Source organism: Chlorocebus sabaeus, chromosome 7 (genome assembly GCF_047675955.1).
Source record: "Chlorocebus sabaeus isolate Y175 chromosome 7, mChlSab1.0.hap1, whole genome shotgun sequence".
Lineage (NCBI taxonomy): Eukaryota > Metazoa > Chordata > Mammalia > Primates > Cercopithecidae > Chlorocebus > Chlorocebus sabaeus.
Genome location: NC_132910.1, coordinates 96,228,088 through 96,255,289, shown reverse-complemented (window position 1 = coordinate 96,255,289; position 27,202 = coordinate 96,228,088). Strand labels below are relative to the sequence as shown.

The following is a 27,202-nucleotide window of genomic DNA, read 5'->3' as shown; positions in this document are numbered from 1 at the left end:
TCCTGCTTTCTCTTGTGGGCATTTAGTGCTATAAATTTCCCTCTACACACGGCTTTAAATGTGTCCCAGAGATTCTGGTACATTATGTCTTTGTTCTCATTGGTTTCAAAGAACTTCTTTATTTCTGCCTTCATTTCGTTATGCACCTAGTAGTTACTCAGGAGCAGTATGTTCAGCTTCCATGTAGTTGTGTGGTTTTGCATGAGTTTCTTAATCTGGAGTTCTAATTTGATTGCACTGTGGTCTGAGAGACAGTTTGTTGTGATTTCTGTTCTTTTATATTTGCTGAGCAGTGCTTTACTTCCAATTATGTGGTCAATTTTGGAATAAGTGCGATGTGGTACTGAGAAGAATGTATTTTCTATTGATTTGGGGTGGAGAGTTCTGTAGATGTCTATTAGGTCCGCTTGGTGCAGAGTTGAGTTCAAGTCTTGGATATCCTTGTTAAGTTTCTGTCTCGTTGATCTGTCTAATGTTGACAGTGGGGTGTTAAAGTCTCCCATTATTATTGTGTGGGAGTCTAAGTCTCTTTGTAGGTCTCTAAGGACTTGCTTTGTGAATCTGGGTGCTCCTGTATTGGGTGCATATATATTTAAGCTAGTTAGCTCTTCTTGTTGAATTGATCCCTTTACCGTTATATAATGGCCTTCTTTGCCTCTTTTAATCTTTGTTGGTTTAAAGTCTGTTTTATCAGAGACTAGGATTGTGACCCCTCTTTTTTTGTTTTGTTTTGTTTTCCATTTGCTTGGTAGATCTACCTGCATCCCTTTATTTTGAGCCTATGTGTTTCTTTGCACATGAGATGCGTCTACTGAATACAACACACGGATGGGTCTTGACTCTTGATCCAATTTGCCAGTCTGTGTCTTTTAATTGGAGCATTTAGCCCATTTATATTTAAGGGTAATATTGTTATGTGTGAAGTTGATCCTGTCATTATGATGTTAGCTGGTTATTTTGCTCGTTAGTTGATGCAGTTTCTTCCTAGCATCGATGGTCTTTACAATTTGGCATGTTTTTGCAGTGTCTGGTACTGGTTTTTCCTTTCCATGTTTAGTGCTTCCTTCAGGAGTTCTTGTAAGGCAGACCTGGTGGTGACAAAATCTCTCAGCATTTGCTTGTCTGTAAAGGATTTTATTTCTCCTTCACTTATGAAGCTTAGTTTGGCTGGATATGAAATTCTGGGTTTAAAATTCTTTTCTTTAAGAATATTGAATATTGGCCCCTACTATCTTCTGGCTGGTAGAGTTTCTGCTGAGAGATCCGCTGTTAGTCTGATGGGCTTCCCTTTGTGGATAACCCGACCTTTCTCTCTGGCTGCCCTTAACATTTTTTCCTTCATTTCATCTTTGGTGAATCTGACAATTATGTGTCTTGGAGTTGCTCTTCTCAAGGACTATCTTTGTGGCATTCTTGGTATTCCCTGAATTTGAATGTTGGCCTGCCTTGCTAGGTTAGGGAAGTTCTCCAGTAATATCCTGAAGAGTGTTTTCCAAGTTGGTTCCATTCTCCCCATCCCTTTCAGGTACACCAATCAGACGTAGATTTGGTCTTTTCACATAGTCCCATATTTCTTGGAGGCTTTGTTCATTTCTTCTTACTCTTTTTCTCTCTAAACTTCTCTTCTCACTTCATTTCATTCATTTGGTCTTCAATCACTGATACCCTTTCTTCCACTTGATCAAATCGGCTACTGAAGCTTGTGCATTTGTCACGTAGTTCTCGTGCCATGGTTTTCAGCTCCATCAGGTCATTTAATGTCTTCTTTATGCTATTTATTCTAGTTAGCCATTTATCTAATCTTTTTTCAAGGTTTTTAGCTTCTTTGTGATGGGTTCGAACATCCTCCTTTAGCTCAGAGAAGTTTGTTACTACCGATCATCTGAAGCCTACTTCTGTCAGCTCATCAAAGTCATTCTCTGTCCAGCTTTGTTCCGTTGCTTGTGAGGAGCTGCATTCCTTTGAAGGAGAAGAGGCACTCTGATTTTTGAATTTTCAGCTTTTCTGCTCTGGTTCTCCCCATTTTTGTGGTTTCATCTACCTTTGGTCTTTGATGATGGTGACGTACAGATGGGGTTTTGGTGTGGATGTCCTTTCTGTTTGTTAGTTTTCCTTCTAACAGTCAGGACCCTCTGCTACAGGTCTGTTGGAGTTTGCTGGAGGTCCACTCCATACCCTTTTTGCCTGGGTATCACCAGCAAGGGCTGCAGAACAGCAAATATTGCAGAACAGCGAATGTTGCTGCCTGATCTTTCCTCTGGAAGCTTTGTCTCAGAGGGACATCTGGCTGTATGTATGAGGTGTCAGTTGGCCCCTACTGGGAGGTGTCTCCCAGTTAGGCTACTCGTGGGTAAGGGACCCACTTGAGGAGGCAGACTGTCTGTTCTCAGATCTCAAACTCCATACTGGGAGAACCACTACTCTCTTCAAAGCTGTCAGACAGGGACATTTAAGTCTGCAGAAGTTTCTGCTGCATTTTGTTCAGCTACACCCTGCCCCTAGAGGTGGAGTCTGCAGAGGCAGGCAGGCCTCCTTGGGCTGTGGTGGGCTCCATCCAGTTCGAGCTTCCTGGCTGCTTTGTTTACCTACTCAAACCTCAGCAATGGTGGACACTCCTCCCCCGACCTCACTGCCACCTTGCAGTTTGATCTCAGACTGCTGTGCTAGCAGTGAGCAAGGCTCCGTGGGTGTGGGACCCTCTGAGTCAGGTGCAGGACAGAATCTCCTGGTGTACCATTTGCTAAGACCATTGGAAAAGCGCAGTATTAGGGTGGGAGTGTTCCAATTTTCCAGGTACCATTTGTCATAGCTTCTCTTGGCTAGAAAAGGGAATTCCCTGACCCCTTGTGCTTCCCGGGTGAGGCAATGCCCCACTCTCCTTCAGCTCACACTCTGTGGGCTGCACCCACTGTCCAACAAGCCCTAGTGAGATGAACCCGGTACCTCAGTTGGAAATGCAGAAATCATCCATCTTCTGCATTGCTCGTGCTGGGAGCTGTAGACTGGAGCTGTTCCTATTCAGCCATCTTGAAACCCAAAAATCTCTTAGTTAGAATTTTAAATGAACTTTCGCTTTTCACACTTTGCTTCTTTTATGTGCTAGAGCTAGGATGTACTTTTTGACTGCTTATTTGTAGTTAGTTTCACAGAAAATTCTTCTGGTTTTAGTGTGCTGCCAATCTCTTGTTTGAAAGATAAAGAGATTTATATATACATATATATTTTTTAAAAGACCAAACAGCCTGGGTGTGGTGGCTCATGCCTATAATCCCAGTACTTTGGGAGGTTGAGGTGGGCGGATCACCTGAGGTCAGGAGTTCAAGACCAGCCTGGCCAACATGGTGAAAACCCATCTCTACTAAAAATACAAAAAATTAGCCAGGCATGGTGGTGCATGCCTGTAGCCCCAGCTACTCAGGGGGCTGAGGCACGAGAATTGCTTGAACCTGGGAGGTGGAGGTTGCAGTGAGCCAAGATCGTGCCGCTGTACTCTAGCCTGGGTGACGGAGTGAAACTCTGTCTGGAAAAAAAAAATACAGAAAACATTCATCTTAGCACCTTCTGGTAAAAATTAAAAAAAGAAAAGATGCTGATTTTACCTTACTGCTGATTTTTACTAAACTTACAAGCTTTAGTTTAAGCAACAGGATCACAATTTCTTTTTCCTGTCACTAACACCCAGATTGTTGCAAATACTCAAAAGGGAAGTGCAAAGCATCATGCTGGAGGATTTCTATGCCTTAGCTTCTGCAGTATTTCTCTACACAGGGGCCAGGATGACCCTAGCATTCCTGTCTTCACTCTCAGAGCTGTACAAATTATGCTTTTCAATGCATTCTTGAACAAGATCTGGTAGCAAGTAGTGAACGCTCTGCCCCTTCTAAGGGCTCTCTGGATTTTTCTGGATGAGCTATCATTAGTGATCCATTCATTCACCACATTAATGTTGCTCTGGGGTTTCCATAGCACATTAGAGTCATGGATGAATTTCTGAGCATCATTTCCAGCCCGAGTAATACATATGAGCCCATAGTCGACCACAATTTGGGTGATGTCTTCACTTTTCCACAAATTAGGAACACCAAAGCACTCCAGTAAATCTGCCCCACACAGCAGCTTGACCTTTGGTGCACCTTTTGATTTTGGCTCTAGGGATTTTTTTTTTTTTTTTTTTTTGACTAGTATCTTGTCTTTGTTCAGTTCATCTCCTCTTCCATCCAGCCTTTCTGGCGTAGGTGAGTTCTGCTGGTGATCACAGTCACTAGCCTCCAGTTTCTCCTAATGGTGTTTTAGCACCATAACAGTCTCTTTTCACTTTTTCTGAAGACTTTCCCATGTATCAACTTCCACTCATTTGGAATTCTTGGTGGCAAGTTCGGCTATGATGACCCGGTAATGGGCAGGAATGAGTCCTTTCTTCTTATAAGCATCACCAACAGGAAGGATCATGCCTTTGACAATTCTATATCTTTGTGTTCCATTCATATAGTCCTTGGCCAGCTCAAACAACCTGAGGTGCCTGTTGGTGATAGGACTGATGGAGCTACAGCTAGGAGAACCACTTCAGTCTTCTCTGAATTTTCCATGGTTAGAACTTGAAGTTGTTGATGTAAATGGAAAACTGTGATGCCTCCCTTGCTTTTACAAAGGAAATTCTTTGAATCTGAAGTGTCTTGCTAGGTAGACTATTGGAACCATTCCAATTAGTGTGTCAACAGTCTTCCCTAAGGTGAGCTAGAAAAATGGTTTTGTATCCAAATTGTAACTTGCACCCTCACTGTCCACTGGCCTGAGTGCTCCTGGAGAAAACCGATGTCCAGGATGCCAGTGAGGGAAATATTTTTCCTATTGTATTTTTACTGGACCTTTTCCAGTATTCAGTACAGTAACATGCTATATAGATTTATAGCCTAGGAACAATAGGCTACAGCATATAGCCTAGGTGTGTAGTAGGCTATACCATCTGGGTTTGTGTAAGTACAGTCTATGATATTCACACAACAATGAAATCACCTAACAATGCATTTCTCAGAATGTATCCATATCATTAGGAACATATGACGGGGTAATAAAAAGTAATTAACATTGTCATCAACCAAGCTTTTCCACATAAAAGAAAAGCAATAGAAATATAAATTTAAACAGTTTAATTAAAACTACTTTAACCTTAATTTTGAACTGAGAATATCAGTATGAACTCATGATGCACTTTGTCTAAAAATACATATTCCCTGGCTCTTTTGAAGAAAAAGTTTTACAAACAATTACCAATGCAATAGCAATGAACGTCTTTCACACCCAGATTGTGACCTCTAAATAACATTCCCCATTTAAAGAAACTAAAACATTTTGGAGAAATGACTGATTCTACATCTGGAGAAAGACATGCATAAGATAACTATGGGTCATTCTTCCTTCCCCTCCCTCCCTCCCTCCCCTCCTCCCCCCTCCCTCCCTCCTTCCCTTTTTTCTTCCTTCCTTCCTCCCTCCCTCCTTCTTCCCTTCCTCCCTTCCCTTCCTTCCCCTTCCCTCTTCCCCCTTCCCCCTTCCCTTCCCTTCCCTCTTTCCTTCTGTCTTTCTCTCTGTCTTTCTCTGTGCTCCTTTCTTTAAGATCTCACTCTGTTGCCCAGGCTAGAGTGCAGTGGCATGATCATAGCTCATTGTAACCTTCAACTCCTGGGCTTAAGTGATCCTCCTGCCTCAGCCTCCTGAATAGCTAGGGCTACAGGCGTGTGCCACCACGCCCAGCTAATTTTTTACTTTATTTTTGCGGAGTCTCACTGTGTTGAACTCCTGGCCTCAGACAATCTTGAAGTGCTAGGATAACAGGTGTGAGCCCCTGCACTTGGTGCCATCTACATTTTCTTAATGTCAGTTATGCTAATTGTATAAAATGATCTCACTACCTGTTATTCTATTATCAAAATTGCTTTGCAGACACCTAAATAGTATTTTCATTAAAAAGGAAATGCACAGAAACTGTAGAACATTATTATCTGTTAAATTTTACCTCTACTTTTTTACAGTAGTGAGAACCCAGCCCTGCATAAGTAAATTTTCTAACTGTGTTTGTTTTCCCACACATGATTTTTGAAGCCCATAGCTATTTCAGTCTTTCAAACTCTTATGCTTTGAAATTCCTATAGTTAACCAGGAGTGGTGGCTGACACTTATAATCCCACCACTTTGGGAGGCTGAGGCAAGAAGATTACTTGAGTCCAGGAGTTTGAGACTATAGTGAGCTATAATCATGTCACTGTACTCTAGCTTGGGTGACAGGGCAAGACCATGTCTCAAAAACAAATAAATAAATAAAAAACAAAGAGAGAGAAAAGAAATGCCTGCTGTTGCAGAAAAGCCTCAAATTTTTTCTTTTTCTTTTCTTTTTTTTGAGATGGAGTCTCGCTGTGTTGCCCAGGCTAGAGTACAGGGGTGCAATCTCGGCTCACTATAACCTCTTGGACCTGGGTTCAAGGAATTCTCCTGCCTCAGCCTCCCAAGTAGCTGGGATTACACACCCGGCTAAGTTTTTGTATTTTTAGTAGAGACGAGGTTTCACCATGTTGGCCAGGCTGGGCTCAAACTCCTCACCTCAGGTGATCCACCCTCCTTAACCTCCCAAAGTGCTGGGATTACAGGTGTGAGTCACTGCACCCGGGTGCCTCCAATTTTTTCTGAATGAGGTATAACCTTTGTAGACCAGAGATACCCTGTGCCTTTTCAAAACTCTTCCCAAATTATAAATGGCAAGATACAGTTGACTTACTAGGTCATTCTCACCATTAGAATGGGGAAAATGTAGTATAGAGTCCCAGAAAATCTGTAACAATAGCATTTTCTGACAGTATAACAAACATTTCAAATCAAATATAAAATGTCCCTCTTTCCCAGTAAGTAGAGCTACCCTGGCCCTTTCAGTTACTCTTTGAGGTAATCAACTATTAGTGTATACTCAGCTACAAGAACCCTTGGACAAGATGCATCTTACCATCTTCCTTTACCTGGAGATCCACCCATTTCTTCTTACTTAGTCTAGATATCACAGGATTAGTTAGACCCCAAGCTTCCCAGATAGTGTAGCTCCTAAAATTATAGAGAGAACAGCAGAAACTTTCTTTCCCCACATTTTCTATTACTTTCTCAACCCACAAAAGGAGAAAAATATACAATCTAACCCACAAATGGAGGAAAATATACAATCTGGAATAAATCTTAAGGTGTCATCTCCTTTGTCATCTTTAATGTGCTAGAATATCTGGCATCAGGCCCAGAAAATTGAGGTTTACTTCCACTTCTCAAAGATCTCTATTTCCTCTACAAAGGAATACTCATCAGTAAGACAATGCTCTTGGCTCAATTTAGCTTAAAGGGACTTAGACTGGAGCCCTCCATTACATAAGCTTTCTCCGCTGTGTATTTGTATTAATGTATTCTTTCCTCCTGACAATCTTCTCCCAGAAAATTTCTCCCTCCCTAATAGTGTTTTCAGTGGACAGACATTAACTATCAACAGTCTTCAATCCTACTTTGTAGTATTTAGATACTCTGATGTCCCTTAGTTCACTAGATTCATTGGTTTATTCAGTAAATGTTTACTGAGCATCTACCAGGCCCTGGTATAGGTCAATAAGCAACACAGAACTCTTCCTTTCATGGAACCAATGTCCCAGTGGCTCTTGCAATTATACTGTGAGGTGGCTTCAAACAGGCAGCACGGTAGTGTGTCCTACACAAGCAGAAAAAAGAATCAGACTAGTACATGCAGGTTTCCTCTTCGTGAAGCTCTCTCATTCCTATCCTCTGAGTCCATTTTTCTCATAGGTAGGTTGTGCACTCTGCTTCTTACATTCTCAAAAACAGTGCACTGAACTGCAGGTGTTGTGGGAATACCTTTAAGAAATGTTTAAAAAGACCATAGGGGAAATGACTCACTTTGTAGAAATTCACATCAATAGTGTATCTAGAATGATCCACTTCGCTAGCTTGGAATACACACACAATTGCCTCACATTTATTTATTCAATTTCTTGCTTGATTGCCACCTGCCCTTAGTGACAGGAAGTCCACTTATTTCCTAAGGCCTCCTGCAGCCAGCCTGCTTGGGTAAGAACACTAGGAACTTACTCAGTTCAAAGGAGATCAGTCCTACAAAAAGCCAGGAAGAAAGAGAAATCTGGGAAGTATGAACAATCCACTAACGCCTTGGCTTGGTCTCTACTACATGAGGTTAAAAATGGGTCCCACACATTCTGATATCAGAACATTTGTTTGTGGCTGCTGTGATGCTCCTACTGATTCAGCTCTCTTCTTCCCATCACCCCAGCAGTGTCCCTCTGGAGCTCTGAGATCACATCTATTTTAGATCACATTCACACACTCATCTATTTTTCCCTTCAATGCTTAGCACCAAGCCAGGTGGGGCAAGGTTAGAAAAGAACCCAATCCCAGCCTCTTATCATGCTGGACACTAAGTCTTCTCCATAAATCCTTGTTTGGTCTGTCTTAGCATCTCTTCCTGCCACTGGACTACCTTGGCACACCCAACAATGAATCTCCCTGTTTCATGCAAACGAGAAAGGCAGATGTTGTTAAGCAACAAACACATGCTCATTTTGGACACCTACACCTACACACAAACCCTCACAGGCAAAGATTTTCTGTTTGCCTTATATCTGCACAACTTGGAGGGTCTTTTAAATGATTTTTCCTACAGTGAAGCAATATCCTTCAAGGAACTGTTTTTGGCTGACAGTAAAAGAAGTGGAAGCTCATCACAACACTAACTTTTCATAGAGAAAGGTCTGCTTCTAGCACTATGGATATTGAGTGAGACCAAATCATCATTACTTAGGGCTTCATTATTCATGAGGGGAGGGCTACATTGTTTGCTTCTCTCCCATCACCTGGTATTTTTACTGAACATTAGCATTTAATAACTGAGGAAAATATGAATGAGAATATGTTAGTGTGCCATTTGTGGTGGTTTTTAGAAAGCGTGATGTTGCACAAATGGAAGTCAATGATGCTGGTGACATAAGACTTTCTGGGCCACCTATTCGAAGGCTCCTTTATTCTTCAAACACCTCATTGCTCTGCTACTTTCAATGACACTGCATGAACTGCAGAATTAAATCAGAAATCTTTAGCCAGGCATTCAAAGTCTTCTGCAATCTAGGACTTACCCACCTGTTCGTCTTAATTTATCATTATCTTTCTAACTAAATTCTGAGCTTTGGCTCTATTCATTTACTCACTAGTTCATGAACTTACCATGCACAGTTTTAAAGATAAATATTAATTTGGAATAATTTTTAGATGTACAGAAAAAAATATAAAGTTGGTATGGAAAGTTCCTATATGTGTACTCTTTATCCAGTTTCCCCAATGTTAACATCTTACATTATCATGATACATTTGTGAAAGTTAAGAAAACAATATCAGTATATTACTTTTGACTAAACATCAGTTTTCATACAACAGTCCTTTTGCTGTTTCAGGATCCCATCCAGGATAACAAATTATATTTAGACCACACATCTTTTTTGTTTCTAGTCTCTGTTCATTACAGTTTCCCCCCAGGATGCCCTTTTCTCTCCTTTAATATTCTCCAAGGTCCATTCATGTCTTATCTCTGCAGTGCTTTTCCTAATTGCTCCTGTCCTCTGTGATTTTTCTAATCTTCAAATTGCAGAACCACTTTGTCTGGATCACATATTTGGAACACAGCATACCCTGACCTGCATTATTATATATCTTTTTATATTTTGTTTGCCAATTAGCTTCTAAGGAAAGGATAATATCTCATTCATTTTCTCATCTCTGGCACATGTGCAGGCATTGGGTTCTGTAAATATTAATGGAATTATTAGAGGCCTAAGGCTACTACATTTACATTTTATAATATACTAAATATAAATATAACTTGACAAGTCATAATAACTAGTATTTATTGAGTGGCTACCATATGACAGGCACCTTAAAGGCTTTAGATGTAGCTTTAGAGTTAATTCTTTTAATTTGTCCCACGATGTTTCTACTCTGTACACTGGGCTGGGATTTAGAAGCTATTTTGCATCATGTCCTGTCTCTTTACTCTCTGAGGGCAGGGACATTATATCCTCCTGCCCAGAACTAAAAGGTGAATGTTATAGAACACAATACCAACTATTTATTTTTCTTCCTTATGACAATATTTTCTCTTACAATTTTTTAAATTATAAAAGAAGTTTATGCACATGAAGAAATTCTATACATATATAGTAAGAGATACCTTCTTCAATTTTTCCTTCTCATTCAAGGTCAAATTGTTTAAATTTTTGAACTTGACACAGATTGCTAAAAATTTGAATATTTTAAATTATAAATAAATATGGATTTGTGATCTTAAAAATTCCAGACTCCAATTATACAGAAGAATAGATACAAAAAGGAAATCTCCATGAGTCCTGCTTTTCAGAGGAAACTACTTGTGAAAGTTGACTATTATAAAACCTGCAGGAGTTTTCTATGCATATAAGCTTTTCATGTTTTGTTTTTGTCAGGAATGGAGTCCAGGCATATCTGATCCTGATATTCCCCAGGTGTTCCTAGACTTCTGCTGCCTTGGACATTGTTACCTGTTTGCACCACCCCTGCCCCCCAATTCTAGCCCATCTCGTTTTCCTGGGCACTAACCAATCCTTCCCCCTTTTCAGGCTTCCTCTTTCTGACTCCAAACAGTAAGTTTTTGTAGGATTTTTTTTTTTCCTTCCCTGCATGTTTTCATCCTCAGAGTTTATCCATTCTCTGGGTTGGTTACCATTTTCTCTCACTCTATTTTCTTATGGTCAAATTTCTTTTTGGAGTTTCCCAACCCACACTCATTCCTTTGCCCTCTGAAATTTGACTCACATCCACCACTCCAATAAAATTATATTTGAAGATTCCTGAGACATCACAGAAATTATTTTAGTTCCTACCCCTATGGGCTTCTGGATACCATTAACTCATCTTTCTCCTTCTAGAAGCACTCCTCCTGGTTTCAGAGGCATTGCAAAATCACAGTGCTAATTCTACCTTTAGGATTGGCACCTCCCCTATTGACCCTATGGGGTCTATTGTTCCCCCTCTCTTTCTCCAGCCCACACCCCCTCATCTCCCTGGGGAATTTTTCAGCTTCCCAAACCTCAAACACCATCTAACTCCATCTGTCCAACATGAACTAACTTTCTTAAATTCTAGTCCCACACTTCCAACTCTCTGCAGGTGATAGTCACAATTTTACCTCAGCATTAGCAGCTCAAAACTTAAAACTCATCCTCTTGATTTTTTATTTTTGTTAATGGCACTGCCACTCTTTTGGTCATCTAGGTAACATATTGGTCATTTTTCTCTCCAGTGACCCTTGAATCTCATCACTCATTCTCCCATAAGTTCCACTGCTACATCGTTTTGCCTCCTTCTCATATCTAGTCCATTATCTCCCCAATTCTCAACTGCACTTTTATAGCCTTCTGATTGTTTTTTCATTCCCTTTTTCATTATCTATCCATCCATAAATTGCCAGGCAAGTCTTCACTAAAGCCTGACTCTGATTATGACACTTCCCTGCTCAAAACTCTTCAGTAACGAGCCTGATAGTGAAAGATAAATTCTTCGGCATGATTTTGGAAACCTGGTATAATAGCCATTCTCAAACTTCTTTGTTTTAGGACTTCTTTTGAGATGGAATCTTGCTCTGTTGCCCAGGCTGGAGTGCAGTGGCATGATCTCAGCTCACTGGAACCTCCATCTCCTGGGTTCAAGTGATTCTCCTGCCTTAGCCTCCCAAGTAGCTGAGACTACAGGTACGCACCACCACGCCCAACTAGTTTTTTGTATTTTTAGTAGAGACGGGGTTTCACCATATTGGTCAGGCTGGTCTTGAACTCTTGACCTCGTGATCCGCCAGCTCCGGCCTCCCGAAGAGCTGGGATTACAAGCGTGAGCCATGCGACTGGCCAGGATCCCTTTTCACTCTTAAAAATTATCAAGGACTCCAAGAAACACTTATTTATATGGACTATACTTATCAGTATTTATTAAATTAGAAGACTGAGGGAACTTTTAAAATATTTATTTCTTATATATTTTAAAATAGCAATAACAAACCGATTACATGTTAACATATTTTATGAAAAAATAATTTTTCCAAAAAAATAGTGAGAAGAATGGCATTTTCATTTTTGCAAATTTTCTAATGCCTAACAATAGAAGATGTTTATAGTGTCATAGCTGCTTGTACATTCAATCTGCTATGATATCACACGTCATGTAGACTCTGGAACATTCCATTATGTATTTACAAAAGAGGGAGTATGAAAAGGCAAATAGCGTCTTAGCATTATTGAGAAAATAGTTTTGCCCTCAGTCCTGTGATAGTGTCCCAGGTCCCCAGAGCCACTGCTAGGTACTTTTCTCTCATTGATGCTCAACCAAAACTCACAGCCAGTTAAAACCAGACTATCCATCCTCTAAGCAAATTCACATTTTCATAGCTATTCTCTGAAATGAGTAATGTGATCAGAGAATTTTACTTGTACATTGGGGTACCCTATGGTTGGCCCAGGGTTAAAAATAAATAAATAAAAGAGAGAGAGAGAGGGAATTTTTTTTTTTTTTTTTTTTTTTTGTTCTCTGATTGACTGGAAAGCCTAGAGTGCTTCTAGAGTACTAGAGTCTAGAGTACTAGAAATCAAGGAACTTAAGTGCTAGTGACAATTCTGTAACTAACATTTTATGTGACCTTGGACAAGTCATTTAATATCTTGATTCTCAGTTCTTGAATGTATAAGCCAAGGAAATTAAATGAGATGATCTCTCAGAGATGTTCCAGATCTAAAATCATCAGTGAGTTGGAATTAAATCACCCGAAGTCTGTTCTGAAGAAATAGGAGATACCTGCCACTTCCCATCTTTTGTATACTTCTCTCTCTCTCGTTCTCTTTTTCTGAGTTAATCATAAACTACTGTCTTTTCGTGGGTACATAAAAAAATCAGATTCCTTGTTTCTGTAGTTTCTAATGACTGTCTTGAATGGCTTCAGGAAATAATCTGGCTGGGTGCCGGTGGCTCACGCCTATAATCCCAGCACTTTTGGAGGCTGAAGTGGGAGGATCACTTGAAGTCAGGAGTTCAAGACCAGATTGGCCAGCATGGTGAAACCCCATCTCTACTAAAAAATAAAAAAAATTAGCTGGGCGTGGTGACACATGCCTATAATCCCTGCTACTTGGTAGACTGAGGCACGAGAATCTTTTGAACCCAGGAGGTAGAGGATGCAGTAAGCTGAGATTGTGCCACTGCACTCCAGCTTGGATGACAGAACGAGACTGTCTCAAAAAAAGAAAAAGAAAGAAAGAATCCACTAGACCTTTGTTAATTAAATTTGGAATAAAATTTCAATAAATTTTATGAAATTTAGAGTATTTTCAGCCATTATTTCTTCAATTCTTTTTATGCCCCTCCTTCCTTCTTCTTTTCTCTTTCAGAAACTCCAATTACACATTGTCACATACTCAGTGATGCACTGTGCTTTTTGGTTTGTTTTGTCTTTTCTCCTCTCTGTGTTTCATTTTGAATGGTTTCCACTGCTATGTCTTCAAATTTACTAACCTTTTCTTCTACAGCATCACTCTTGTTAATGACTGTATTTTTCATCTCTAGTAATTTTATTTGGGTCTAAAAAGACCCACATTTTTAAAATTTAAAAATATTTTTTAAAAATCTCTTTCATATCTCTTCTTAAAATGCTCATGTTGCCCTCTATCTTCCAGCACATATGAGGTATACTTTTTGTAGCTGCCTTAACATCCTTGTCCACTAATGCTGTAGTCCATTTAATTAGGTCTGTTTTTATTGACTGATTTTTCTCCTCATTATAGATCATATTCTTCTTCTTTGCATGCCTGGCAATTTTGATTGGCTGTCAGACAATGTGAATTTCATATTGTTCCTTGCAGGACATTTCTTCATTCCTTTACATATTCTTGAACTTTGTTCTGAGAAGCAGTTAAGCTACTTAAAAACAAATAATACAGTTTTTTCCATTCTGACTTCAATAGCCCTTTGTGTGATCTCTGGGGATTATCACACCTGTTCCTTTCTGGTGATTCTTTCTCTGGTTCTCAGCATATACATTCACTGATCAATAGTTAACTGAAGATTCAAGGGGAACCCTCTGCAGATATCTGGAGCTCTGTCTGTGCAGATCTCTTCTCTGTGCAACAATTTTTCTGCTACTCAGTCCTACAAATTCTAGCTGCCTTGGCTACTCCGAATCCTTAGCTCTGTCCCCTTAACACTGGGAGCCTGCAGGCTGTTTGAGATCCTCATTCCTGCACTGCAGCCTGGAAGCTGCCTTTAAGCATTAATTTGGGAGCAATTCTGGGGCTTACTTTGTAAATTTCTATTTTCTCAGGAATTGCTGTCTTGAGCTGCCTGATGTCCAATGTACAAAAACTGTTGTTTCATGTCTTACATCCACTTGTAGTAAGTTTTAAAGTTTTGTCTTTCATATGTAATCTTTGATCAATCTGGAATAAATTTGTATTTCTACTAGTATATTGTAGATTTATGGACAGAATCATGTCCCCCCAAAATTTATATATTGAAGCTTTAACCCTCAATGTGATTATATTTGGAGATCGGGCTTTTAAGGAGGTAATTAGTGTTAAAGGTTATTAGGGTGGGGCCCTGATCCAATAGGACTTTGGCCTTTTAAGGAGAGAGAGATGCACACATACCAGGGATGCGTGAGTATAGAGGAAAGGCCAGGTGAAAACACAGAAAAAAAGCAGCCATCCGTGAGTCAAGGAGGAAGGTTTTACGAGAACCCCACCCTGCCAGCACCTTGATATTGGACTTCCAGCCTCCAGAACTGTGAGAAAATAAACATCTGTTGTTTAAGCTGCTCAGTCTATGGTATTTTGTTATGATAGCCCTAGAGGAATAATGATGTGGGAATCCAACTTCTTTTAGAGATAACCAGTTATCTTCACATGTTTATTGACCATCTCATCTTTTCTTTTCCCCACAGAACTACAATACAATCTCTATTATATATCAGATGTCTGATTCCTGAGCTCTGTTCTGTTCCACTTGTCAATTTGTCTTCCTGCACCAAGTCAATACCACTTTAATTATTAGAGTTTTAAAAATTTTAATATTTAGTAGGCAAGTACATCTACCTTATTCCTCTTCATCAGAAGTGTTATAATTCTTGGCACATTGCTATTCTGTACACCTTTTAAAATTTGTTTGTCAATTTCCACCAAAAACACTGTTGGGATTTGAATTGTGCTATATTAAAACTGTGGATCAATTTGGGGAGTACTGACATATTTAGAGCATTGAGTCTTCCTTTTCATGAACATGGAATCTTTCTCTATCAAGTTCTTCTTTTACATCTTTCAGTAATGTTTTATAGTTTTTCCATAAAGGTCTTGCGTATTTTTTGTGAGATTGCTTTGAAGCACATTTTTTTTGTTGTTGCAATTGTAAATGGATATTTAGAGGCCGTTTGCTCTTTGTGGCTGGTGTATATAAATGAATTGATTTTTATGCATTTATCTTTTGCTCAACCACTTTGCCAAACTCATAATTCCAATATTTTTCTACAGATTCTTTTGGATTTTCAGTATATACATATCATCTATGAAAAATGATAGTTTTTGTTCCTTCCTTTCCAATCTTTGTATCTATTAGCTTTTCTCTTGACTTTTTGTACTGGCTTATGATGTTTAATACAATGTTAAGTAAAAGTGAATGTTTTCCTGCTTTTCCTGATTATGTAATTTCATTTTATATTTTAGAGATGGGGGTCTTGCTATGTTGCACAAGCTGGACTCGAACTACCAGGCTCAAGCCTGGGAGGAAGATTCCCTTGCCTCAGCCTTCTTAGTAGATGGGACAACAGCACATGTGACAGTGCCTGGCTAATATGATATATTAAACAAACTTTTGGTATTCTGTATCAGGGTAAAAAAATATCTTCTGCTTCTAATTTGATGGGTTTTAAAAATAAAAAATGAATTATACATTCATAAAATTTTTATTCTATATCTGTTAAAATTACCACGTTTTTCTCCCTTAATATATTTATATGATAACTGATATTCATGAGTTTGCTAATATTAAACTGCTCTTGCATTTTTGAAATAAATGCCCAGCTTAGTCCTGATGTAGTTCATTTTTCTGTATATGCTAGATTCAGTTTGCTAATATTTTGTTTAGAATTTTTCATCATGTTCCTAAATTATATTGCCCTATAATTTTCTTTTCTTATACAATTTTTTAGTTTTAAGATCAAAGTTAAACTGCCTCATAAAATGCATTTCCAGATTTTTCCTTTCCAAGTTTTTCCTTTTGACAGTTCTGTATAAGCTTGTATAAGATAATAAGTTCTGTAAGATAATAATTCTAATTGGAATTATTCATTTCATGAAGTTTGATAAAATTCACACATATGTAATAGGCATGCATTTCTTTTTGTGTTGGTTTTGGGATATATTTTTCTAAGATTTTGTGTATTTTGTCTTTATTTTCAAATTTAAATTGGCATAAGCTTGGTTATAACACTCTTTAGTATTACAACCATGGATACAACAGAAGTTATACCCCTTTTTAATCCTAGTATTGTTCATTTGGGCATGTTCTCTGTCTGTCTCTCTCTCCTTCTCCTTAATCAATCTTAGCAGAGACTGATTTTTTAAATAAATGTTTTTGAAGAGCCAACTTTGGTTTCATTGCTGTTCTATTTGTAATTGTTGTCCAGTTTGTTGATTTCTGCTCTCGTCTTTATTCTCTTCTTCTTGCAGGCTTATATTGTTCTGTTTTTAACCTATTAGTTGGACACTTATCCCATTACCTTTCAATCGATCATTATTTTCTACAATAGCCTCTGAAAGTGCATTTTCACTTCATTCCACAAGTTTTTGTATGTCCCAGTTTTGATATTCAATTTAATTAATTTCTAAATGTTTTTAAATTTAATTTGTATTTTTCTTTGAACCATTATTTAGTAGCCTATTTTTAATTTCTAAGCATTCAGGTTTTATTCATCTTTTTGTTATTGATGCTATCTCATAAATTTTTAGAATTGTCATTCAATTTAGGAAAACCTCAATCCAGATTCTTTTATGCATATGCTATAAAATTTCAAAGTATTTCAAGATTTCTAATGAATGACTAATTTCAAATACTCGTTGAATTGACAACACTCAGTAACTAGCTTGCCATAGCAGACTGATATACTTGTTTAGAAGAATATTATGAATTGTATGTTATCTTGAGTGATATTAGAAGAATATTGTGAAATCTGGAGTTTATTGTTTTCTTAATGTACCTTTATGCATCATTCTTTTCATTAATTGTGTTTCCACACAGTCCAAGAACCTATTCATTATTTCAGTTTGAAAAGATTGATCTATTTTTCTTAATGAATTATGGCTTCTGGTATGATTTGAAACTTTTGTTGTAATTTGCTTTATGTCAAAACAATTTCTATTGATTTTATAATTCATCTTTATCATTTTCACATTTTAGTAACTTAACAGATTTCTTCTGTTGTTGAACATATAAATTTATTTTTAATGTATTTTTTAACTTGTAAGTTTAAGGGTACATGTGCGGTTTGCTACATAGGTAAACATGTGTCATGGGGATTTGTTGTATAGACTATTTCATCACCCAGGTTTTAAGCCAACTATCCATTAATTATTTTTCCTAATCCTTTTCCTCCACCCACTCCCCGCCCTCCGGTAGGTCCCAGTGTGTGTTATTCTCCTCTATGTGTCCATGAGTTCTCATCATTTAGCTCCCACTTATAAGTGAGAACATGAAGTTTTTGGTTTTCTATTCCTGCATTAGTTTGCTAAGGATAATGACCTCCAGCTCCATCCACGTCCCTGCAAAGGACATGATCTTGTTCCTTTTTATGGCTGCATAGTATTCCCTGATGTGTATATATCACATTTTCTTTATCCAGTCTGTAACTGGTGGGCATTTAGGTTGGTTCCATGTTTTTGCTATTGTGAAGAGTGTTGCAATGAACATACGCATGCACGTCTTTACTGTGTTTTTGGTTTGCTTGTTTGAGATAGAGTTTCGCTCTTGTTGCCCAGGCTGGAGTGCAATGGCGTGATCCTGGCTCACTGCAACCTCCGCCTCCTGGGTTCAAGTGATTCTCCTGACTCAGCCCCCTGAGTAGCTGGGATTACAGGCACCCATAACCACGCCAGACTAATTTTTCTATTTTTAGTAGAGACAGGGCTTCACCATGTTGGCCAGGCTGGTCTCGAACCCCTGACCTCCAGTGATCTGCCCGCCTTGGCCTCCCAAAGTGCTGGGATTACAGGCATGGGCCACCACGACCAGCCCATATGTCTTTATAATAGAATGATTTGTATTTCTTTAGGTATATACCCAGTAATAGGATTGCTGGGTTGAATGGAATTTTTGTCTTCAGGTCTTTGAGGAATTGCCACACTGTCATACACAATGGTTGAACTAATTTACACTCCCACCAACAGTGTAAAAGCGTTCCTTTTTCTCCACAACCTCGCCAGCATCTGTTATTATTTATTTATTTGAGATGAAGTCTTGCTCTGTTGCCCAGGCTGGAGTGCAGTGGTGTGATCTCAGTTCACTGCAAACTCCGCCTACCAGGTTTGAGTGATTCTCCTGCTTCAGCCTCCTGAATAGCTGGGACTACAAGTGCATGCCACCATGCCCGACTAATTATTTTATTTATTTATTTATTTATTCATTTATTTTGTATTTTTAGTAGAGACGGGGTTTCATTATGTTGGCCAGGCTTGTCTCGAACTCCTGACCTCAGGTGATCTGCCTGTCTCGGCCTCCTAAAGTGCTGAGATTACAGGCATCAGTCACCGCACCCAGCCAAGCATCTGTTATTTTTTTACTTTTTATGATTGCCATTCTGACTGGTGTGAGATGGTATCTCATTGTGGTTTTGATGTGCATTTCTCTAATAATCAGTGGTACTGAGCTTTTTTTCATATGATTGTTTGCTGCATTGTATGTCTTCTTTGGAGAAGTGTCTGTTCATGTCCTTTGCCTACTTTTTAATGGGGCTATTTGTTTTTTCTTGTAAATTTTGAACATATAAATTTAAAGATGACAAAATACCCTTCATATATGTTCAAATCAGGTATTTTTAATGTTCTAAAACATCTGTACAGATTATAGTTAAAATGGGATAATTGGCTGTATCAATTTTTTTAAATAAACATTTTACTTCTCATTTGAGTTTGGTTTTATCTTCCAAATCTTTAAAAATATAGGCTAGAATCCTTAAAATGCAAGGCTTAAAAAGTCTTACAGGGGACAGGCTATCTGGATACATTGAGTTTCTTTAAAGAAAAATCCAAGTTGCTTATGTATTAGTTTGCTAGGACTGCCATAATAAACTATCATACTTGGTGGCTTAAACAATAGAAATTGATATTCTCATAGGTTTGTAAGTCCTAGACTAAGATGTCAGCAATTTGGTTTCTTCTGAGGCCTCTCTCCGTGAGCTTGCAGATGGTCACCTTCTGCATGGACACCTTTCTGTGTCCTCACCTGGTCTTTCCTCTGGAATGGCCCTTCCTCAGGATGCCTGTACATGCCTGGTGTCTCTTTTTATGACCCACTCTCTTTTTATAAGAACACGAGTCAGATCAGTTTAGGGCCCATGCTAACAGCCTCATTTTAACTTGGTCACCTCTATAAAGACCTTATCTCCAAATACAACCACATTCTGAGATACGGGGATTAGGGCTTCAGCATATTAAAATGTGTGTAGGGGACACAATTCAGTCCCAAACAGCCTGCATATTTAAAACAGTTCATTGATGGGATAAACGGGAAAGACAGGACACTTTTACTCAACACTAATGAGATTAAAGGAATGAGCCTTACGTGGCACATACACAAATTTGTTAATGTTTAAAAGTCATGTTTGCACCCCTGTGTTTCACTTTCACCATGTGTTGTCCTAAGACTGACCATGACACTTGTCCAACAGCAGGTTAGGATTGTCCAGACCTTCACTTTGTTGAATGAAGTCATTGGAAGATGATTTTCAGTTGGCAAAAAAGCTAAAAATAGCTCCTAGGAATTTTCATCATAACTGTGTCATACAATTGCCATCTGATTAGTATTTATCACATCTGGTGTGGAGAATCTGTAGGAAGGGAACAGTATTTATTTTCTGGATTAATTTAATTTGCTGTTTCATTTTGTGCAAGTTTTCACACTGTTTTTATTAATTCTTTATAAGCTGTTTTGGATAAACAAGTCACATTTAGTGTTTTACTTTGAAATGTTTCCATGTGCCCATGAAAAAATAAAAGATCTAATTCAGTAATTGGTTTGAGAAAGTCCATGAAATTTCCATTATTTAAAGTATATCACATTTTATTATGACCTCTTAAAGGCAAACTTCTTTCACTTAAAATTTAATAACCACTCTAACTCTTGTTACTTTAAAACAAAACTGGATGTTCTTCGCTGTCTGCTCATCTGTCCAGTGCTTTTTTTTTTTTTTTTTTTTTTTTTGAGACAGAGTCTCACTCTGTCGCCCAGGCTGGAGTGCAGTGGCGTGATCTTGACTCACTGAAACCTCCTCCTCCCAGTTCAAGTGATTCTCGTGCCTCAGCCTCCTGAGAACTGGGATTGCAGGCGCCCACCACCACTCCCGGCTAATTTGTGTGTGTATGTGTGTGTGTGTGTGTGTGTGTGTGTGTGTGTGTGTGTGTTTCGTAGAGACGGGGTTTTGGCATGTCCAGAGCATTTTTATTTGATTTATGTGTAATCCAGGTGAACTTGCTTTCTTTTGCTCTGTGGAACCCAAAGGACTTTTGAGCAGCAATGTCAATATAATGTTCAGTCAGAAAATCTAAGTACTGTCCACTTTTTGGGAAATAGTTTATAAGCAAAACAAAATATGGGACTTTTAGTCTTGGAGCAAGCTGGCCAGGATCTCATAACAGTTCTTCCTGCTAATCAGGGTCAATTACCCCTGTCATTCTATTGACTGATCATTTGCCAATCCCTAGTCACAAGGAGTCTTAGGGAGTGTGCTGGGGGCAGCCAAAGCTTGTAGTTCAATAGTACCCTTGCTGTGTCCCTTGGAAAGAGTGGAGCCTCTCTTTGGGACCTCTAACCTTGCAGAGACCAGAGCTGTGGGGATGAGAAAGACAAAACCGAAGTGAGTGATGGGAATAAGTCGCTATGTTTCTATCCCTTGGTTTCTAGGCTCACGTATTTCTCCTATTTGGGACATAGTATGGTTCTCTGATTAAATGCATATGCTATTCTGGAAAATGGTATCAAATCCTTCCAAAGTACTGTTTCAGAACTGACAGTGAAGCTATACCTTTAAAAGGTTATTCCAGTGTCCCACGAAACTGGTTGCTTCTAGACCACAGTATGCAAAGACTAGTGGATCCTATGGCCCTGGGCCCACTCTCACACCCTCTTCACTGTGAAGAGGTCTCGTGGTTGCATGCTATGTTCTATGAGATTCCATGCCTGTCTGAATCATTGCCTAGCAAGTTTGCTTCCCTCTACTGGGGACATTTTCTCAGGTCATCACCACTAAAATCTTTAGCAATTGAACTGTCACCTTGTATCAGGGTGTCCCACTTATTATTCAGGGTGATGTCTTCTTTGCCTGCAGGGCAGGGTGAGCCAGTCCCAAATTGCTGTCTCAACTTTTTTTGGATCATTGTCAGTACCACTTGCATTAGTTCAGGTCCAATGGGAAGCAGATGCCAAGATGGGACTAGATGTACACGAGATTCATTGGGGGAGTAGTGTTGCTCTTCCGGGATCAATCTAAACCTTCCCCCTGCGTTTAAAAATCTTTCCTACTCTTTTCTCAGCCTGTTTATTCAACTGCATTCCTCATGCCAGTCCAAAATGTGCCCTTCATGTTGAATATCTGCCACACTGATATTGCGCACACTGCCAATTTCCAATTCTGAAACTTGGCTCAACATTCTCTTTCCTAGAATGCCAACACCATTTTCCCTTTCTAACTCTTCATACTACCTGCCTACAAAGAACAGTTAGACATTCCAGCACCTGATGAGATTTTCCCTAAATGTTCTAGTGCACTCAATATCTTTTCTCCAAATTTCCCTGACAGTTAGTGTAAACAAGGATATTCGCGTGATTGCAGTGGTCTGGAACTGAATATACAATATCTCCAAGGTATGCCTGTACTCATTCTATTTTATTTTTCCAGGTGTGTTGGTGTTAGCTTATTAAAAGCAGGGAACAGATGTCACTTCTTTGGTGTCTCCCTTTTTGCACCTCTCATCAGAGGCTCTCATCAAATTCTCCAGAGATTGCTTTGAAGTGAATTTAATGAAAGTGGATGTGTAAGCTGTTTTTATCTAGACTTAAGAACAATGTTTCTCCAGCTTTTCTGCTGGGAAGACTTAAAAAGAATGCTTGTTAAATACAGATTCCTGGGACCCCAACAGACCTTCTGAAGCTCTCCGGGGAGGAAAGTAGAAATCTCTACTGTTGTTGTTGATCCTGAGGAACAGAGGGTAGAGCTAACCATTGCTCTGTGTAAGTCTCACTTTTATGCCATTTGCTCTTTCATTCTCAATACCCCATTCCCTTTCTTCTCCTGCCCTCACAAGCATCCATTTTAACATTTGTGATGTGTTATCTTTTTGTTTGTATGCATTTTTGCAATATGGGTAGTGTTGTCTTGTATTCACGTGTTTTTTTTAACTTGTGGGAATGTTAATGTGCTATATTTACCTCTGTTTCTTACTTCTTCCACTACGTGCGATGTGTTTTAGATCCATGCATGTTGCTACATGTACATTTAAGTCATTGTTTCTAACCACTGCATAATACTCCTTGGGTGCATTTAATACCCAGTAAATCCTGAGGTTACCTTCAACTCCCCACTGCTACAAATACTACACAACAAACAACTTAATTCTTTTTCTGGGAGCCTAGATTATCCTTCTTATTTGGTGAGATTATTATTTATTTAGTGAAGATTGAGTGGAGTAAACAAGTAGAGATGAAAGAGAGGCAAATCTCATGCTTTCCAAACAGCTGTTGGCTGCCAACACTGAAGTATGGCTAGAAATCAAATTATTTTCTAACCAAGGATGATAACCATCCAAAACAATATTTATTTTCATGATACTAATTTTAGTACACATGGTAGTCCCAACAAATCCCAGGCAATTTATAGCAAGGCTTGTGAAAAGGCTGAAAGTTCTTAGCTTTAGGCTTCCATTTATTTGGAACCACTTATAGGAACACCCTAGTTACACCCTTGAGACAACCCTGACTGAAAAGAAAGTTTTGCAATTGAGAGCCATCTCCCAAAAGCACTCGCAAGGACAGTCCGGCTTGAATATCAATCAGTCTCAGTTTGGAGTCATCAGATGTACTTAAGTAGAAGCCAGTTGTCATGCACTGTAGTGCAGGTATTTTTAAAAGCTGAGCACAGCAGAGGCTCCCCCATAAATTCTGGCTGGCTTTAAGTTGTTGCCTGGAGCTATATTGCAGAACCTCTGATGTAGTGCCAGAGGGGTCACTGGAGGATTGTGTATTTGCTCGAAGGTACTCTAACCCTCTTGTCTCTGCCCATAAGTCATAGCACTGAAATGCACGTATTGGCAAAAACTACCCCAGCTGCCCAGGGCTTCTTATGACAAGCCCTTCAGATCTTCTGCCATCTATCTAACAATGTGGTGTAAAAACATATATATCTCTTGAAATAATAAGCACAGCACCAAGACTGTGGAATCTGTAGGTAAGCCAAGAGGTTAAAAAAAGTCTCAACTTGAAAAAAGTAACAACTTGAGGCAGCAGAGTTCCATATCTATAAGAACATCCCTTATTTACCTAGCTCAAAGAATTAGGATTGGTTATTATTAGAAAATGTGAGGACAGAAGAATGAGAATAAACTGCAGGTTCCTCATGTAGATTGTGCTATTGGGGTACAAATGGTATCCCTGCTCAGCCCAGGTCTGTGGAAGGGGTACATTTTTTTAATTAGCCTGCCGAGGGGGGTCACTTTTTTCTAATGGGTCAGTCAAAAGAGTACACATTTTTGCAAAGCCCAATCCAGAGGGATATGAATGAGATTTCTGTTTCCCTTTAAAAGGAACTTCATGTTCAATCAGCAGCCCTGCAGGGAGGAACATTGTGCCATTCATATTTTAAGCCTTGGTGACACAGTGAATTGTGGGGATGGGCAATAAAATCCAAATTTGTTCAACTGAATGTTTGTCAAACTGGGATTTGTGGCTTTAAAATCCTGTCCTCTCGCTCACACTAAAGCTGATAAATTCATTTTACCTGCCTCCCTACTTAGATGATTAGTTTGCTTTTTAAGATGGTAGTCATGCATCCATTATCTTTATGATCCCCAACATAGCATGTATAATGTTATGCCCAAAGTAGGCATTTAATAAACATTTTTGAACAGCTCATCTGAAAAAAATAGGAGGTTTGTTTTAAAAATCTATGTAATAAGATCTGTGCGATATGAGAACTATTGGAGCTGCTTTGCTGAGACTCCTCTTGCATGTAATTTTTCACACAGAACTTTGGAATCCCTAAAGGCAAATTTTAATTTATACAAGTGTTCAAAAGAGACTGCCCTGAAGGCACACAGGTGTTTCTTAACACAGGTGAGTCAAGACCGGCAATGAGAAAAAAAAGTTTCTGGATCTCTTAAAGAGACAGAATTTCTCAATGCAATCAAAGAGGTAGAATCATTCTTTTCTCTCCTTATTTCCTGCAAACACATAGACTTGTTGTGTTTACAGGCAAATTACAGGATCTAGTTGGTTTCCATCTCCGTCTAACTTTCCTCAGAAATAATTAATTCAAGTGTTTACAAATAAGAACTGAAATAACATGCAAAACATGCAGACCCTGTGGACCCTCCCCTATTTTCCATGACAATGTTCCATAAAGAGGAAAGATAGGTCTCAAAAGGTTAACACGGGATTTCTATAGATGGTGTAATACTTATATTTTCTTTTTTATACTTGTCTAAATTTTCCACAATTATTATAAATGACATATACTTTAATGGGAAAAACACTTTCTTAAAAAATAACAGTATTGTGTTCTCTCTCACCATGTGGGTGGGCATATTACCTAATCTGGGCTGATTAGAGTCCTTCCCTAGGACTTTTTCATTTGCAGCTGGAAAAAGGAGGAGAAGGGAGTCTGTGAAGTCACATAGCTAGAAGGATGTAAAAATGAAGTTGCTTAGAAATGTTATCCCTGATATATTTTTCCCTGGAGAAAGCCTGGCTGTGTAAGGAAAAATAAAAATAAAACACACACAAACAGAGAGAGAGAATCCAGAAGTCAAACAGCCAACATCTGAATGTAATGTCCTTGCAATACTTTTTTACTTTACTTCACTCATGATTAATTTTTAAAATATTTATTAAGCACCCAGTATGTGCTACAGGCCAGAGACTGTGATAGATGTTAAGAATGCAAGGGTGAATAAGACATAATTGCTGGGGTTTGCATATACATCCAAGATGCCTCTTTGTTACTTTGGAATAATAAAGTAAATTTGCACACTTTGGTGAAATATCCTGAAGTCCTGCTCTAACACTGTACCTTTAAAACACAATGAAACCGGATTTCTACTGTTGGTCAAAATAGAGAAACAGGATCAAAATTTACCCTCGTACATGAAACGACCAAAAAACTAGACAAAATACATGAGACACTGATATTTCAAGAGAGTGGAGTGGGTCTTACAATTGCCTCAGTTTACTGACTTGAGAGAAATTCCAGGCTGCAGTGCAGAAAGGGCAAATCCAGGAGGATACCAGCAGATTCCCTGAGTTGAGGGGATGGGGTTGAGAATCCAAGTAGATTGACATGGCTAGAGTTCATAGGACAGAGAACTGGAGAAGAGAGAAGAGCACAGAGTGAAGACTTCAGAGACCTGCACGAATGCATGAGAGAAAATCAGGAAAGGAATTCCCTGAAAAGATTAGAAGGACACTGCCTAGTGTTCACACAGGGATAGGAAAGTGCCTTTTCCCACCAACCAGACTGGAAAAACTCATAATTCATAGTGCAGAACGGTCTTACCTGAGTAGTGAGAAAAAATTATCCCTGAACTAAACACTGCTCTGGACCAGCCTGATAAATCTTAAAAGGAAGACAAAACCCAAACTATTACCAAGTAATAGAACTGCATTCCAGAAAAAGATTATGTATACTTACAGAAAATGTAAAAAGTATCCATATCCCAACACTCAACAAAGTAAAATTAACACTGTCTGACATCCAACCAAAAATTACCAAGCATATAAACAGGCTGGAAAATATGAAACACAATAAAAAGAAAAATTAACCAGTCAAAACCAATGCAGAATTGACACAGATGTTAGGATTAATAGACAAAGACATTAAAACAACAATTACAACCATATTCTGTAGTTTTAAAAGTGAACTAGAGACAAGGAAGATATTTAAAAACAAAATTAAACTGCTAGAGATGGAAACTACAATGTCTGAAATGAAAATGCACTGAATAGGATTAATGGCAGACTGAACACTGAAGAAGGAAAGATTAGTATACTTGAGGATATAGTCATAGAAACTACCCAAAATGAAACAGAGAGAAAAAGAACAAAAAGAAAACAAATAGCACCAGTGCCTGTGGAACAACTTCAAATGGCCTAATACAGTCATAATAAGAGCTCCTAAAAAGAAAGGAGGCAGAAGAAATATTTGAAAAAATAATATTGTAAACTTCCCAAGCTTGTTGAAAACTATAAACTCGCAGATGGAATAAATTAAACAATCCCTAAGCACAAGGAAAATGAAGAAAACTATACCAGCACATCCAACAAAGAGAAGGCATAAATTATCAATATCAGGAATAAGAGTGGCATCACATGAGATTCTACAGATATTCAAAAGATAATAGGAGAATATCATGAACAATTTTATGCCAATAAATTTGACAACTTAGAGGAAATGGAAAAATTTCTTAAAAGACACAAGCTCTCATCCTCATTCAAAAAGACATAGATAACTCAAATATTGTATATCTAATAAAGAAATAAATAGAATTTGCATTTAACTCTCTCCTGTTCTAAAGAAAACGGGTGATCAGTGCGAAATCTACACAAACTCTTCCAGGAA

General features: G+C 38.6%; 1 long non-coding RNA gene and 1 pseudogene across 1 annotated transcript in view; one reads left to right on the top strand and one right to left on the bottom strand.

Annotated features, from left to right (window-relative positions):
* LOC140712104 (uncharacterized) overlaps positions 1-22,620 on the top strand; it is a 36,009-nt gene extending 13,389 nt beyond the window's left edge. The window contains exons 3-4 of the long non-coding RNA XR_012093554.1: positions 22,274-22,409; positions 22,496-22,620. This is a non-coding gene — a long non-coding RNA (uncharacterized lncRNA). The remainder of the gene's footprint in view (positions 1-22,273; positions 22,410-22,495) is intronic.
* LOC103236727 (nicotinamide/nicotinic acid mononucleotide adenylyltransferase 1 pseudogene) lies at positions 3,734-4,586 on the bottom strand (annotated as a pseudogene).
* Positions 22,621-27,202: the final 4,582 nt, after the last annotated feature.